General features: G+C 46.8%; 1 long non-coding RNA gene across 13 annotated transcripts in view; it reads right to left on the bottom strand.

Annotated features, from left to right (window-relative positions):
• The window catches only part of LOC309638782, a 390227-nt gene that overhangs the window by 361960 nt on the left and 12048 nt on the right, over positions 1-16219 (bottom strand). Inside the window, exon 3 of one of the 13 annotated variants that reach the window (XR_014251282.1) lies at positions 3932-14450. The exons of the other annotated variants lie outside the window; for them this stretch is intronic. This is a non-coding gene — a long non-coding RNA (uncharacterized lncRNA). Of the gene's footprint in view, positions 1-3931; positions 14451-16219 lie in introns of those variants that run through there. 13 annotated transcript variants of the gene reach the window in all.

The raw sequence follows: 16219 nt of genomic DNA, 5'->3' as shown, positions 1-16219 counted from the left end.
CAGTTTCATATGGTTCAACCTAATCCATCGGTGTCGTTGATAGAAACCTCAGCACAACCTTCCAGATAGGCATAATTATTCCTGGTTTACATTTAAGAACACGAGGCTCTCAGGGGTCACGCGTCTTGATGAAGGACACACGGGCACGGAAGGAAGGTGTGGGATTCAAACAGAGGCCTAACGTCCTCACAGCCCACGTCCGCCCCTCTGTTCCTGAACCTTCGCCTCTGCTCCTCGGGACAGCGGGAACACTAGACAGATGTGCACTGCGTGTGCCCCAGTGTCCTAGGTTGGCGCCACCATTGGCTCAAAACAGGGCCACGCGTTTGTCCCTCGAGGCCTGGGCTGCATGCGCAAGTTTTCAGAAAGCTTTGTTTCTTGTCAAAAACTCAACTGATGTTTTTCCTGGAATGGCTTTTGGAAGGGAACGTGATTGCTGATTAAATATGAAGTGGTTTGAAGCCTAAGTGTCTCTCTTAATAACGTAATGTTTACTCCTGATCAAGAAGGGGTGCCAAGGGGCTGTTTCCTCGGGGTTATTTACATGTCCCAGTCTCCAACACCCCCTTTGCAAGCTGCTGCTGTGACCCTCTTTGGGTTTGATGCCCCCTCCCGCAAGGGATCCATGTCCTGAAGTGGCCCGAGGGCTGGGAGGGAGGGAGCATTGCTGTCTCCAGAGACATCAGCTCTGCTGGCTGAACCCCGAGCCCGAAGCTGCCCTGCTCTTGCCCGGAGGAGGGGGACACAGGAACTTACCCACTCTCTCCTGCCCCTGTAGCGTGGGGCCAGGGGACCCAAATCTGTGACGCTGTGAAGGGAGTCCTGGAGGAAGGTGGAAGGAGAAGAGCAGCGTTGTCTAGAAGGGGCTCCTATGTTACATCTATCATCCCTTTGAATTCCTCAAAGACCCCTCAGTATGGTCACTCCTGTTGCCATCTTATAAACAAGAAAAATCAAGACCCCCAAAGTTAATACTTTCCCCAAGTCCACACATAATTTGAGCCCAAGACTGTCTGATTCCAAAGCCTTTGTTCATTTCCAGAAGGAAGGGGGAGGCAGGAGGGAAAGGGGACTTATTTTATGCCAACCACTGTGCTAGGTGACTTCCTTTTCAGGATCTTCTCTGTTCCTTCTATCGTTCCTGTGAGGAAGGTATAATGATGCCCATTTCAGAGGTAAGAAAACAGAGGTTCGAGGTATCAGAGTGTTTGCCAAGGCCATAAGGCAGTAAGTAGCAGAACTGGGCCACAGACCAGGCTTGCTTCCCACTCCCCTACACCCCTCGGTGACAGTGAGCCCCAAAGTCTGGGTCTCTTCCTGACCCTGCCACTAACAGGTGTGTGATTGGGGGCAAACCACTTGCCTCTCTCAACCTCAGTTTCCCCTTCTGTATCATGAAAAGGCCTCCCAGGTTTATAAATGTGAGACAACGGAGGCCCCTCAGAATAGTTTCTCTGTGTTGGAGAGATGACCTGGCTCCTGGCAACCTCAGTTTCCCCTTCTGTATCATGAAAAGGCCTCCCAGGTTTATAAATGTGAGACAACGGAGGCCCCTCAGAATAGTTTCTCTGTGTTGGAGAGATGACCTGGCTCCTGGTTGGATTATAAATAAATATTGTTTAAGTAGCTTGTCCTTGAGCTGTCTTTGTAGAGGGGAAATATCTCAGAAGACACCAAAAGAGTTTATGTCGGTTACTAGGGAGAGGCTGGGAGTGGGATGGGGGTGTGGGAGTGTTTGGGAGAAGCAAGAAGGTTCAAGAAAACCTTGGAAAGCCCCTGCAAGGGCTCTCATAGTCACATCACGCAAGCAGGGCAGGAAAAGTGCAGGTGAGCTGGGGCTTATGTGAAGTGATTCTGCGCTTGCTTAGAAGGAGGGGGCTATATCCACCTGCCTACAGCAAATGTACTCTGAGGTCATCACCCTCAATCTCTTCACCCTTGTCCATGCCCCCCAACATGTGCCAGAGTCGGGCTTCATGAACCTCCTGCAAACATTCAGTCCTGGGGCCACAGTTAGAGTAGAGGCTACCATAGACTAACCCCCAGAAAGGAAAGAAACTAATTTGTTGCAGTTCAGCTGTATACCAGGCATATATTCAATGATAAAAGTAACTAACACTGCAGTAATTTTTTTTACATAATAGTAAGAAATAATAGCAATTAAAAAGGACGATAAGAACAAATACAGTAATCAACACTTACAGAGTTCTTCGTGCCAATATGCAGTTCCCTTTGCACGCATTGTGTTAATCCTTACAAAAACTCAATAAAATATTTACTACTACTGTGTCCATTTCACCAACACAGCCCCCTGAGGCTCAGAGAGGCTTAGTCAGTTATACAAAATCACACAGCAGGTAGCTGGCAGATTGGGACTATGAACCCTGGTCTGGTGCCTGCTCTCCATTACACCTCCTGGGGGAAATGCCTCAACTCTCCAGTCTTTCCCTTTATTAATGGTGTCACCTTGGTCAGAGCATTTAACCCCTCTGAATCTCAGTTTCCTTATCTGTAAAACAGAGTTATGTGGGGACCAAGAAAACTAGACCCATTCTCGTATTTAGCCCATCAATCCACCGCCACGTCTGGGGCTCCTTTGGTGTGTCTGAGCTGGGGTCCAGGGTTCAGGAGCTGAATGAGAATGTCCAGTGACAAGGACAAAAGACACAGAGGCAGCCAACCAACAGGCAGCACGCTGAGCGTTCTTAGAGAACCGTTTGCCACTGGATAAGAACTGGATAAATGTTCTTATGAACCTTAGGTGAATTACTATTGTCACTCTTCATTGGCACATTAAAGGCTCATTTCCCCTCTGGTATCCCTGCCTGGGGCTCTCCCTTTCCATCCTGTATTCCTCAGATGGATGTCTGGGCCAGCAGAACTTGTACTTGCAAGTTGGTTTCAGAACTTGCGACACGTTGGGCTTTTTTTTCAACCCTTCAGGAGCTTATAGCCTGGAAAACCCCAAAGGTGACTCAGAGACTTTCAGGGAAAGTGACCAAAGCTGAGGCCTCTAAAGCCCCTGGATTCCACTCGCTCTGCAGCTCCCCCCTCCCAGAACAGACCCAGCCAGAGCTGAAGCACACAGACCTCACTCCCTGGGGCAGCCGAGGGCGACGGTGCCCAGACAGGGGCCTCCACATCCCGGCTCCACTGCCCCTCGGCTCTGTGTCAGTTGTGGATCCCTGGGCAAGTCCGCCCAAATTCAGTGTCCTCATTGTAAAGTAGGGATAGAATTTCTAGACTCTCCCGTATGCTAACACATATGTAGGGAATCTAAAAAAAAAAAAAAATGATTCTGAAGAATCTAGGGGCAGGACAGGAATAAAGACGCAAACGTAGAGAATGGACTTAAGGACACGGGGAGGGGGAAGGGTAAGCTGGGACAGAGTGAGAGAGTGGCATGGACTTCTTATAAATACTACCAGATGCAAAATAGATAGCTAGTGGGAAGCAGCCACATAGCACAGGGAGATCAGCTTGGTACCTTGTGTCCACCTAGAGGGGTGGGATAGGGAGGGTGGGAGGGAGACGCAAGAGGGAGGATATATGGGGATATATGTATATGTATAGCTGATTCACTTTGTTATAAAGCAGAAACTAACACACCATTGCAAAGCAATTATATTCCAATAAAGATGTTTAAAAAAAAAAAAAAAGAATTTCTAGACTCTCTTCCTCCCAAGCCTGCCGTGAAAACTAAACGGGAAAGTACAGTATTGTGCAATGACACACCTGTCACATAGAATCCATTTATCGTCAGTGAGCATACACTTTGTGTCACCAGCTGACCATAATACCTAATGTTGGGACGTCCCTGGCGGTCCAGTGGTTAACACTCCACATTTCCACTGCAGGGGGGTGTGGGTTCGATCCCTGGTTGGGGACCTAAGATCCCACATGCTGCATGGCATGGCCAGAAAATTTTTTAAAAAACCTAATGTTTTCTGGGTACCAGTTATTAACCAAATTAGTTAATAGCTCCATACATTAAGTTCCTTATATTAACTAAGTTAACATATGTAAAACTAAGTATGACATATATGAGTTAATATTAACAGTTATATATATACAAACTTAGTTAATATACGGAATTACAAAAATACTCAGTTTTACATATATTAACTAATGTAATCCTCACAACAACCCTAAAGGTAAATATTTTCTATATCCCCATTTTACAGATGCGGTAACTGTTCAGAGGTTAAGTGACTTGCTTAAGGCTCCACAGACACAGCTGAGAAGTGGAGATCTGGAAATGAACCCAGGAGGGACAGCTCCAGAGTCTGTGCCCTTAACCTCTACTTACTCTCCACCAGCAAGATATGGGGTCCACATATCTACCTACCACATCTGGTAGGAAAGAAAGACAGGTAAGCAGGCAACTGCAGTATCATGATTCATGCTGTGGTGATGTGAGGAGTACAAACGGACCTGTGGAGCTAGAGGAGGGGCTCCGACTGAGCCTGGGGTTATCAAGGAGGGCTTCTTGGAGGAAGCAGGTACAGAGTAACAAAGTGATCCTGGCGGAAACTCCAACTGTGGGAAAGCTCTGGGGTGAGAAAGAGGCTGGTCAGTGTGACTAATAGGGAGAAGTGGGCACATCGGGTGCAGGGGTGAGACCAGCTGGGGCAGAGCATATAGGGCCTTGTAAGCAGTATGTATCAGGCAGGGTCACAGCAGGAAAGAGACAGCACATTCACTTGAGTGACTTAAGAAAAGTGTAAGAAACTTTACACAAAGTGTGGCCAGGGAGCAGGAAAATTGATAATGGATGCTGCAGTGCTCATGGGCTAGTAGCCGGTGCCACCCTGAAGCCTGAGGGGGCCAGAGCAGGCAGGGTACAGGGAAGACAGTGACAGGAGCTGTGGCCTTTGGCAGAGGGAAACAAACCTCCCCCGGGAACCTGCAGGAGGGAAGCAGGAGGTCGGTGCTCTGACCGCTCTCCTCCTTCCCTCCCATCTCCCGGGGCTTCATTGGCTGAACCCAGCTAGGAACATGAACATGGTGGGCCCGTTGGGGGTCAGGGTCCTAGGAGGAGAAGGGAGGATGGTGGCCTTGCAGGGGACAGTCAGAAGACATCCTGGCCCAGGGCTTTGTTACTTATGCTGAGGACAGCGAGGAACCAAGGAGTGACACTAGATCTCCATTTTGGAATGATGACTCTGATCACAAGGTGAAGGAGAATATGCAGCGTGTGAGACCAGAGGCAGAGAGGCCAGTTAAGAGGCTGCAGCCAGTGTTCGGTGGGAGGCGTGTGGCCAGGAACCACGGCAGGGGTGTTTAGGATGAAGAGACCTGGACAGGTCACAAGGTAAGAGGCAGACCTTTCCTCTCCCTCCCCCCACCTCCACTGTGCCACACCTGCACAGGCACATGCACACACCACCACCTCCTCTCCAAGCACCCTGGTGCTGTCACAGGCTGCGTCCTCCATGCCTCTGATTCACGTTCGACTGATACCTGTTGAGCATCCCTGGTGTAGCTGCCACCAGGCCAGATGTTCTCACCCTGCTGTTTCTTTCACACGCTGCACAGATCTGCGGCCTGGGCACCGTGCTCTCATCTTACAGAAGTGCAACGTGAAGTTCAGATGAATCCAGAGACTCGTTCAAGGCTCCCACAGCAAGGACACTGCATAGCCAGGACTTGAACCCAAGTCGGCCTGGTCCTATCTTTCCACCTCCTCTCTCTCTCCTTTCTCTTGCCTTCCCCTCTTCCTGGCAGGAGACCTCCAAGTCTTACATGTTGACCTCCCAGGGGTTTCCTTGCTGAGGGGCATCCTCCCCCGTAGAGTCCCCAGTAGACAGAGTTGAGTATAAAGGCATCTTCCCACTGCCACAGGAAGCCTCATGCATTGCCAGAGCTTTCCAGGCCTGAGGTCCCAACCCCAGAAGGTCTGCTCCCCCAAGTCGCCAAACAGAGGGTGCCGCCTGCTATGGAGTGGGTGATGATCACTGTGAGGGTTTATACGTGGAGGGTGCTTACTTTATCCAGGCACTACCTGAAGGGCTTTACCTTGAATCATCACAAAACTCCATGGGGTGTGAACCCTGAGTATTCCCATTTTACAGATGAGAAAACTGAGGCACAGCAAGTTTAAATAAATGACCTAAGGACAAAAAGACAGTGAGTAGCAAGGCTGCCACAGAACCCAGGCAAGGTGGTGCCATAATCTGTTCACTTCATTTCCTCGTGTGGTTTTTGTCTGAGCTGGAAAGTCCCAAAGCACATCCATAACCACCTCTCATCTTGAAAATGAAGAAAATGAGCCCCAAGGAGAGGGAGTGACTTGCCCAGTTCAGTGGCAGAGTCTGGACTAGAGCCCCTGACCCCCAGTCCAGTGCTCCTCCCGCCTCCTGACACTGCCCCTCCTCCAGAACCTCTGTGTGCCCCTGGCTGGAAATAGGCTGAGCTTCTGGCTAACAGCTTGATTATGCTGTGGTGAGCTCTCCCCTCCAGGAAGCCAGTTTACGGGACATTAAAGTCTCTTGCTAATGACCTATATTCCTCACATTCAAACTGGAGCTTGGTCAGGTACTCCAAGTGACTCCTTGCAGGGGTCATGAAGCTTTTGGCTGGGGAATAACCAAAGCCAAATATTCCCAGAAGCAGGAAAACCCCTAGGGTCCCATTCCTCAGCTCCTCCTCAGCCCACAAGAAGGTTGCCCTACAGCCAATGGAAGATATTTTCTTTTCTTCCTGAGACACTCACGGATAACACTTGGTTAGCCCGGGGTTACCAGCAGCTCCTAATCACCCTTACCCCACAGCTATTCTACAGATGAAAAGCTGTAGGATGGGCATGTCTTTATCCAAAGCCCGTGTTGAACCAGTGGGGAAACCGAGGTCATCAAGCAGATGGGACCAGCTCCACGTTACATAGTGGGGCCAGCAACAGCCAGAAGCAGGCTGGAAACCCCACCCGTCTAGCCTGAATCCTGCTTCTTTCCATCATACCTTGTAGGGTCCGCTCAGCATGCCCAGAGTAAATCTTTACTATAAGTGTTTTATATGATTCTCAAAATTCTAAACAGTTGTAGATATCCCCTGAAAACTTACTTGTAGAAATAAAGAAAAAAATAGCTCAGGAAATAACTTGTCTCTCTCAGCCCTTACTTAATCTGTTTACTCAGAATTACCAGGCCAATTACCAAGCTGTCTCCTTCCCTCCCCCAGGGGGCTTGAAGGAGGTAAATTTAGGACATCACAATGAGTTCAATGCACTAATGTTTGTGAAGTGCTTCAGTTTACATCAGCCTTGTGAGGTGAATGCATGCCTATTGCAAGAGAGACAGCATGTCCTGGCCGTGTTTCCACTGGACGCTGGAATGAGAGAACCCTGGGGTTAGACCCCAGTCCCAACACACAAGCTGTGTGAGCTCAGGGCAGCCATTCATCTTCTCTAAGCCACTATTTTCTCCATTTTACAAAACGGACATCATACCCACCTTGCAGATGAATGAGATAAGGGCCCAGCACATTATAGCACTCAGTAAATGTTAGCGTTGCTTATCCTTGTATCCTCTGCCAGGGACCACATTACCAAAAATGTATTTAACCCCGGGGTTTGCTATCCCATCTCAGGCAGAAAATATAAATGAACATCAGAAGGGTTTGAGAGGTTCCAGATGACAAATCCATAATGGGAGCTAGATATATTCAGGATGGGCACAGCACTCTGGTTAATCTAATTGGAATGAATCCAGGTCTTACGTGGGAGCTACTGGGAAGATGCACTATTTTTTCCTGCAGGTTCAGGATGTGAACCTGAAGAATGCAGGCCTGGCAGTGCTGGCCGCCATCTTGCCAGCGTGGAGGAAAGGAGGTCTGAAAGAGGAAGAGAGATGGGGTCCTGATGACATCCTTTGACCCCTCCCTCCAACAAGTTCTACCCCAGACATTTAAATTGTATGCACCAATGCATTCTTTTTGAGTGGGGGAGAGTGTCCATGGCTTGCAAGTAAAAGAATCCTACAGATTCACCCATTTGCCTCAAGGGGTGTTGAAAGATCAGGAGAGACACTAGCCCACTAGGTAAGAAGAGTTGGATGGTCCCATTGGAATGAGATACACAGGACACTTCAGGCCGTTGTGGAAATGTTCTACTTCTTAAACAGAATAGTATGTATGTAGATTTTTGTATGTTCCTCTTTGTGCCTCGCATGTATGAAAAATCTCACGACACATTTTTTTTTAAAATTCTACCTGCAGAAGTATAGCTTGAAACAACCTTTCTAGAGACAATTTGGCAATACATATCAATTACAATGCACAATTTATCAATGTTATTAAATTACCAATTTAAAATGCACATCTCTTTTAGCCCTAAAATTCCTCTTCCTATCCTAAGAAAATACTAAAATGCACAAATCTTTGTGCACAAAGATTTATGTTCCACACAGTTTATCATTTTCAAAAATTAAGAACTTAGGAGTTTTATCAATGAGGAATTGAGAAAATTAACAATAAATCCTTACAATGGAATATTTATGTAGTCATGAAAAAGAACATAGTAGATTTGTTTTTGCATTGACAGGGGAAAATATATATAATATAAAGTTAAGCAGAAGGGGTGGGGAAGAACTGTGTATCATTTAGATACTTAGTGTCCAGGCACCAGTAACAGAAGACCTCATCACAGTGGCTTAAAATCACAGGGAGGTATTCTCCAATGTTAAGAAGACCTGGAGAAGGACGATGGGAATGGTATGGCTATTCCTTTAAGTTATCAATGCCTCAGCTACCCTCTTCTGGTCCCCAATGTGTGGCTTCCAGCCTCAGAGTTCCCTCACAGCCTAAGATGACTGCTGAAACTTTACCTTCACATCTGTTTTGTAGGTCAGAAGGAGGCAGGAAAAAAGGCTGAAAAGACACACCTCCCATCTCCATCAGCCTCTCTTAAGCAACCTTCTTGGTGCTGCACAACCTGTCTGCTTATATGCTATTGGCTAGAACTTAGCCCCCTGCACACACATTGCTGGAACAGAGGCTGAGCAATGTAGTCTTTATTCTGGGTGGCAATGTGCTCAGCTAGAGATCAAGATTCTGCACTAAGGTTTGTGTGTGTGTGTGTGTGTGTGTCTGTGTCTGTGTCTGTGTGTGTACATACAATGCAACATACAGGTTTATATGCATACAGAATAAAGTCTGTAAGCACATACACATAACAAAAAATGGTTATGTCTGGGAAGTCAAATTAGAGAGAATTCTTTTACTTGCTACTCCACATCATCCTGAATTAACAGAATTATTTTCAACCAACTTTTACATTATTTTTGAAATCAGGAAAAAGAAATGTAAATATACCTCAGTTTTGAAGAAAAAAGAGCTAACGGCGTTAACGTCCTATAATGTAAACTTCAGTGTGCATTATGTAATTAGCAACAATACTTTATGCCAGGGTTTGAGTATATGCATTTATACTCATGCAGTTATTAAGCGTTCTTAGAGCCTTCAGAGCATAGTAGGCATTGAATAAGGGAAAGGCCAAAAACAGAACACAGAAGACATGGAAACCTCCTCTGATCTAAAGAAATTAGAATCTACTGATGATACTCTTATCGTGATTCAGTGAAGACTTCCTTTTACAAACATTTCACCTCCCCATGAGATTCACCCAATGAACATCAATTGAGTGCCCACCATGGGCCAGGCAGTTTATTAGGCCCTTTCCATCTTTCTCATTCAATCTTTAACAAAAACTGTGGCAGGCAGATACTACCGTCCCATTTCATAGACGAGGAAGCCAAGCCACAGAGAGACGAAATAAGTTTTTTGTTTTTCTTTTTTTTAATACGTGGAAGACCCGTGTTTCCTGGACCAAGAATCAGTGTGTTGGGTGTCAGTGTTTTCTGCAAGGGCTGTGACCTGAAACTTTTTAAAGAACCATCCACCTTTTGGGGAAGCATTTCTGAACTGTCCATTATCAACCACTTCTTCTTGGATACCAACATGAAACACCTGTTTGCCAGTTGGAGCAGTCCTTTAGTTGGATGCACCTCTGGATCCAGATGAAACATTACATCGTCTTCCTTCTCCATCAGGTGTACAGTTTTTAAACCATCACTGGCATTTCAAGTCTTCTGAAGACAGTATGGCAGTATACGCGTGCTCCATAGCACAGTACAAGCAGCATCTAATAACAGTTTTCATTGTAGAAGGTTTTCAGATACTTGAATAAACCAGATCTTTAATTGAGACCCTGGTGACGACAGCTGGTAATGCCGTTCCCACCTCACCTCTAGTGTTGACCAAATGTAGCTCAACACGAGATCTCCCTGACTTCAAAGCTCATCCTGTTTCTACCCCACTGGAGGATATCTCCAGGTTGAATCAGCCCCAGCTCCTCCTCCAGAGGCCAATGGATGATGAATGGCAAATAATCCTCACCCGAGTTCCCAGTCTCAAACCTTAGGAGCCTCAGAGTCTAAGGCTTTCTAAAATTAGGGTTGATCGCTTCCTTCCTTACCTCCAGTCAGTTTTAAATATAAGCTCTCCTATCCATCTTCCTTACTTGCTGACGTTTCCTCTGCGCTTTCATGGACCATCAAGACCCAGCAGTATTTTTCCTATTGCCCTCTTAACTTCCTTTGGGAGTCTGACTTCTTACTCATTTTGGACCCAGTGTCCCGTGAACCTGTAAATGGTCTTCCTTACTAACTCAGCTCTGACGCAAGTCAGAAAGGGCCTCCCATGTTTTAGTCACCCCTTAGGGACAGGGCTCTGGATGTCATGCAGCCCCTCCAATGTATCTCCAATCAATTTCCCGGAGGCAGCTGGTGTGGTAGAAAGAGCTTGGGCTTTGAACCCAGATGGACTTGGTTTGAATCTTAGCTGCATAATAATTCTGAGTCATGATTTCCTTATTTCTAAAATGCAGGTGATAATACATCTTCTCCAGCCTGCGCGTGAGGGTTAATTGAGATAAGTATTTTTTTGCCTGGCACATGGGAATCGTTTAATAACTTTTGTTATTTATCTTACCTCCAGTTTTCTTGATTGAAAATGCCCCAAATTCTCATCATATAGCTAAAGAATATTAACGTCAATTATAATTAGGCCAACAGTTAACACGGCATAATCATTAAAAGCAGGGGCTCTAGGAAAAACTGCGTGAGTGTGAATCTCAGCTGCACCACTTAGTAGCTGTGTGACCTTGGGCATTTACTTAAACCATCTGAACCTCAGTTTTCCCAACAGCAAAGTGAGTTTTACGATCGTACCCACCTCATGGGGTTAGATCACTTAGAATGATGCCTTGCCCATCATAAGTGCTAAATTTGTGTGCGATATTATTGTTGCTACCATGCACTGAGCTCTTGTTAAACGCCACAGTCTCTGTTAAACTCTCATGCATTCTCTCGCATTTTCACAATGACGCAGGTCATACGATCCCCACTTTTGAGCTGGGGAAACTGAGGTTCACCGTGGGAGGATGACTTACCCCAGATCCCAGAGCTCATAGGTGGCAGAGGTTGGATTCATGACAGGCAATCAAAACCAGAGCCCTTTTCACTCCGTTCTGAGGTTACAGCCATCTGACTCCAGCTTATTATCCAAGAAGCCCTCTTGGCTCTTTCCCAACTTCCTATCCTGCTATCTCAGGGACATTTGCACATTAATCTTGGTTTCCTTTGCTATTTATGTTCTGTTACCCTGCCCATGCTGTATCACAAGGGTTGATTAATCAGAAATTGTGTCTCAGTGGTTATGACCCTAAAGGAAATGTACCAGAACCCCTGTAACCATTACTGATCTCAGGTCATGAATGATAGGCTGTTTATCAGAGGGCAGAATGCAGCCCATTGTTGGGATGTAAAGAAAAGATGACCAGGTTAGAGGGCCTCGTATAAGACATGGGCCTCTGGGACCTGCTGAGTAAGCTGGTGCGCATATGGTTCTTGGTAAACAGGATGGTGTTGGCCCAGATTGCTAACACTCAGCTCTGCCATGCTGTGAACTGCGATACATCAGAAGCAAGGATGCATTGCCACGGAGATAGCAATGCATCCACCTAACAACCAGTAGAAATTAAAATCGTAGCATCTACCTCTGATTGGGTGCTTCCCATGTGCTAAAGAAGAGGTACATATACCTCCTGGGTGTCAGCTCTTACCAGGCCCTGCCTTGCCCTTGAAGCTCCAAGAATCCCAAGCAACCCAGAGTTCCCCAGAGGCACCATGCTAATCCCTGCCTCTGTGCCTTTATCCATGCATTCCTTCATTCAACAAATATATCCCGACTATCTACTATGTGTGTTTTTTGGATGGAATTGTGTCCCCCCAAAATTCATATCTTAAAGTCCTAACCTCCAGTACTTCCGAATGTGAACTGAATTGGAAATAGGGTCATTGAAGATGTAATTAGTTAATATGAGGTCACACTGGAATACAGGGAATTGTGTCCTTATAAAAAGAGAAAATTTGGACACAGGCACACACACACACACACGGGGGTAATGCCACTTGAAGATGAAAGCAGAGAGCAAGGTGATGTGTCTACAAAACAAGGAACACCAAAGATTGATGCAAACCACCAGCAGCTAGGAGAAAGACACAGAACAAATTCTTCCTCAGAAGAACCTCAGAAGGAACCAACCCTGCTGACCCCTTGATCTCAGATTTCTAGCCTCCAGAAACATGAGAAAATAAATTTCTGTTGCTTTAGCCACCCAGCCTATAGTACCTTGTTACTAATACAGCATCAGACCTGAAGGGATGGGGATCTGGCACTGAACAAGACAGGTGAGGTCCCTGCCCACATTGAGCTTACCTTCCAACAGAGAAGACAGACTCTAAGTACACAAAAATAAATATACTATGACTTCAGGTCATGATAAGTGATGTAAATGAAACTAAAGCAGGACAAAGGGATAGAGAGTGACCAAAGTGCTCAGAGAAAATGCCTGTGAGGAGGGGACATTTTGAGCAGAGGCCTGAAAGAAGTGAGGAATAAGCCATGAAAAGTTATGAAAAAAGAATATTCCACGTTGGTCCCTTTGTCTGGACGGTGGTCTACCTCGCCTGTGCCCTCTCCCAACCCTCCCAGTACCTGGCTGATTCATCCTTCTAGTCTCAGCTCAGATGCCATCTCTTCCAAGGAGACTTTGCTGACCCACAGACTAAGCTAAATGCTGGGCTCCCAAACACCTGGAGTACATGTGTGTCCCTGAACTCTTTGTTTTATAAGTTTTTTGGTTAGTTTTATGTCTCTGTACCTAGATTGTGCTTTCACAGAGGACAGGATTATGTCCTATTCATTTCTGGGTACCCAGAGGTCAGCACAGAAACTGGTGAACAACAGGTGTGCAATAAAGTTTAGTGGATGGATGGATGGATGGATGGATGGATGGATGGATGGATGGTTGGATGGATGGATGGATGGATGGATGGACTGATGGACAGATGGGTGGATAGAAGAAGAGGTGAATGGAATTACATTATTTATTCCTCACTACAACCTTGTGGGATAGTTATTATTGTACTCATGGTACTGATGAGGAAATTTGGGTCTCACTGAGGAGGGATACTGGCTATTCACACTATTCCCACTGACCACATTCTAGGCCACAATTCAACTGGCCCAATTCAAATTGTCAAAGGAGCTGGCTGATCAAAGTCACCAGTTGGGCCCAAGTTCCTTGACGTGCACAGTCCTTTACATATTTTACCCTCTGACATTTCCATTTGTTCCTCACAACAGCCTGAAAGTACCCAAATAGGATAATTATCTTTATTTGACGGATAGGAAAATCCTAATTCAGGGAGGTGAGCTGAATTGCCCGGGGTCTCAACAGCCGGCAAATAGAGCGAGGACTCCCAGCTCCCTGCTTTTTCTATTCATGGTGCTGCCACCCCACCTCACTGACCCTCGGAACCATATCTTAGATTCTTGGACCTAAGAGGACTCAGACTTCATCTAGGCCAGCCTCTTACAGACAAGGAAGGAGTGGCTCAGGGCTGGCAACCCCTATGCTCACCATCCTTCCCTCAGGCTGACCCCATTTCACTCGCTCTAAGAAAATACCAGAGAGATGCTACTCTGTCCAAAGACAACAGGAAACACCTGTCCTTTAAAACAAAATGAACAAAACGCAAAACAAAGAAAGAGAAGAGGAAACAATTATCTAGACAGAACCCTAAAACCCGCTTTTCCCTGAGAACCGCACGCTCTTCGTCAAAGCCCCTTTCCCTTTAAGACCGTAAGATTTTCTGGAGGATTAAGTTGGAGGAGGACAGAGTAATGATAAATCCACGAACCACAGCAGCCCCTCCGTCAGCCCTTTAATGAGAAACACGTGGAGGTGGAGGGGCACGGAGGGAGGGACGGACAGGGTTCAAGAAGTTTCCCCCTTGCTGGTGTGGATGGAGGGTGGTTGTATCTCTCCAATGGCTCCACATTCCTAGCGGGAAATGGCGGGGAGCAGGAGTCCCGCTGCAGCCAGCAGCCTGTGGGTCAGCAAAGGTGACTGGTGACTTCACTCCCACCATCCATATTTCCCAGCAGCTCTCTGCTCTGTTCTGGGCCTCTGTGCCCAGTTCAAAGTTATGGATTCAACCCAGAGAGGTCAAGGTCAGATCCAGGAGCTGCAGGCAGCCCCAGTCCGCCATGTGAAGAGAATCAAGCTTACAAAGCATTTTGGGGTATAACATCTCAAAAGTGGTCTAAAACTGAAGGCTCTTCTTACCCCAGGAAGCCTGCTTCCACCCCTGTGTTCTCAAATACACCAACAATATCCACCTCTCATTCAGGTGGAAAAAACTCAGTCCCTTCATTCCATCCTTGGATCATTCCCATAGTCAAATGATGAACAAAGGCAGCTGACCTTACTTGAGACACATCTCCCCAGGAGCACTCCCTCCCCATTCCTGGAGCACCTACCCCAGGTCTGGCCTCATCACCTCTTGCATTGGTATTCTTATTGGAGCAGGCCCTCCCTCCCCTGACAACCTACCCCATCTGTTGGCGTGATCTTCCTGCACAATTAACCTGATCAGGTCAGACCCCTGCTCCAAATGCCGGGTTCCTGTTTCCCTTGAGATACATCCGGACTCTTCATCAGGGGACACGAGGCCCCGCGTAACTATAACCAACCTCACCTCCTCCTCTCCTACCACCTCCCATTTTTCTCTCCGGTAGCTCTCAACTGCTTGTAGTTACAGGCACACTGTGCCATTTACATCTCCATTCATTTCCTCATGTTATTCCCTTTTCCTGGAATGACTCTCTTCCCTCACCATCTCCCACTCGCTATTGCCCGGCCTTACTGCTACTCATTCTTTGAGGGCCGGCACAGGTAATCATCTCCTGGAGGAAGTTTTGCCACTTCTCCCTCACACCAGGCCAGCCACCCAGCTGGGGCAGGTGCCTTCTCCATACTCCCACAGCCCCCTCTTGCTACACTGTGCTCCCAGAGTGACAGCCACCTGTTCATGCCCCTTTCTTCTGACTCCTCCTCAGGGGCCAGGGTTCTGTTTTACTTATCTCCACATCACCAGCTGCTGGTTAAAGCTCTGATAAAAAGTCAGAACTCCATAAATGTCTAGGGGCTGAATGAATGAATGGTTGATGGACTTGATGTGACTTATGAAGGAAAGTAAGGAGTCCAGGAGAGTTCCAGGTCAGAGGCTACAACAAGGGGCTGGATATTGATGCTTTTCATAAGATTGGAAATGAAGAATGAAGGTTTAGAGAACAAAGGGCTACCCCCACTGGGTAGAGACGTCCACTAGGCAGTTAGATCTATGTATACATCTGGAGTTCAGGAAAGAACTTATCTGCATTTGGGGAATCACTGCAGTGGGAAAATTGCTCAGAGAAGGGTCTAGAGTGAGAAAAAAACAGGGGAGGAACACTGGCATTAAAACATGGGCAGAGTCGTGCTTTGTGACCACCTAGAGTGGTGGGATAGGGAGGGTGGGAGGGAGACGCAAGAGGGAGGAGATATGGGGATATATGTATATGTATAGCTGATTCACTTTGTTCTACAGCAGAAACTAACACACCATTGTAAAGTAACTACACTCCAATAAAGATGTTAAAAAAAAAAAAAATGGGCAGAGAAAGATAGTTCCATGTAAATAACAGAGGGGGCATGGCCAAAGAGGTAGGAGCTACTCCGTCAGAATGTGATGTCACCCAGACCAAGGGAGGAGAGCATTCCGAGAAGGGGATGACCAGTGCTTCCAAACGCAGCAGTCACTTCTTAAACGATGGG

This window comes from Balaenoptera physalus, assembly GCF_965194825.1.
Source record: "Balaenoptera physalus genome assembly, chromosome: 1".
Taxonomy (NCBI): domain Eukaryota; kingdom Metazoa; phylum Chordata; class Mammalia; order Artiodactyla; family Balaenopteridae; genus Balaenoptera; species Balaenoptera physalus.
The sequence above is the reverse complement of the archived record's forward strand: the minus strand, read 5'-3'. Positions and strand labels throughout refer to the sequence as shown.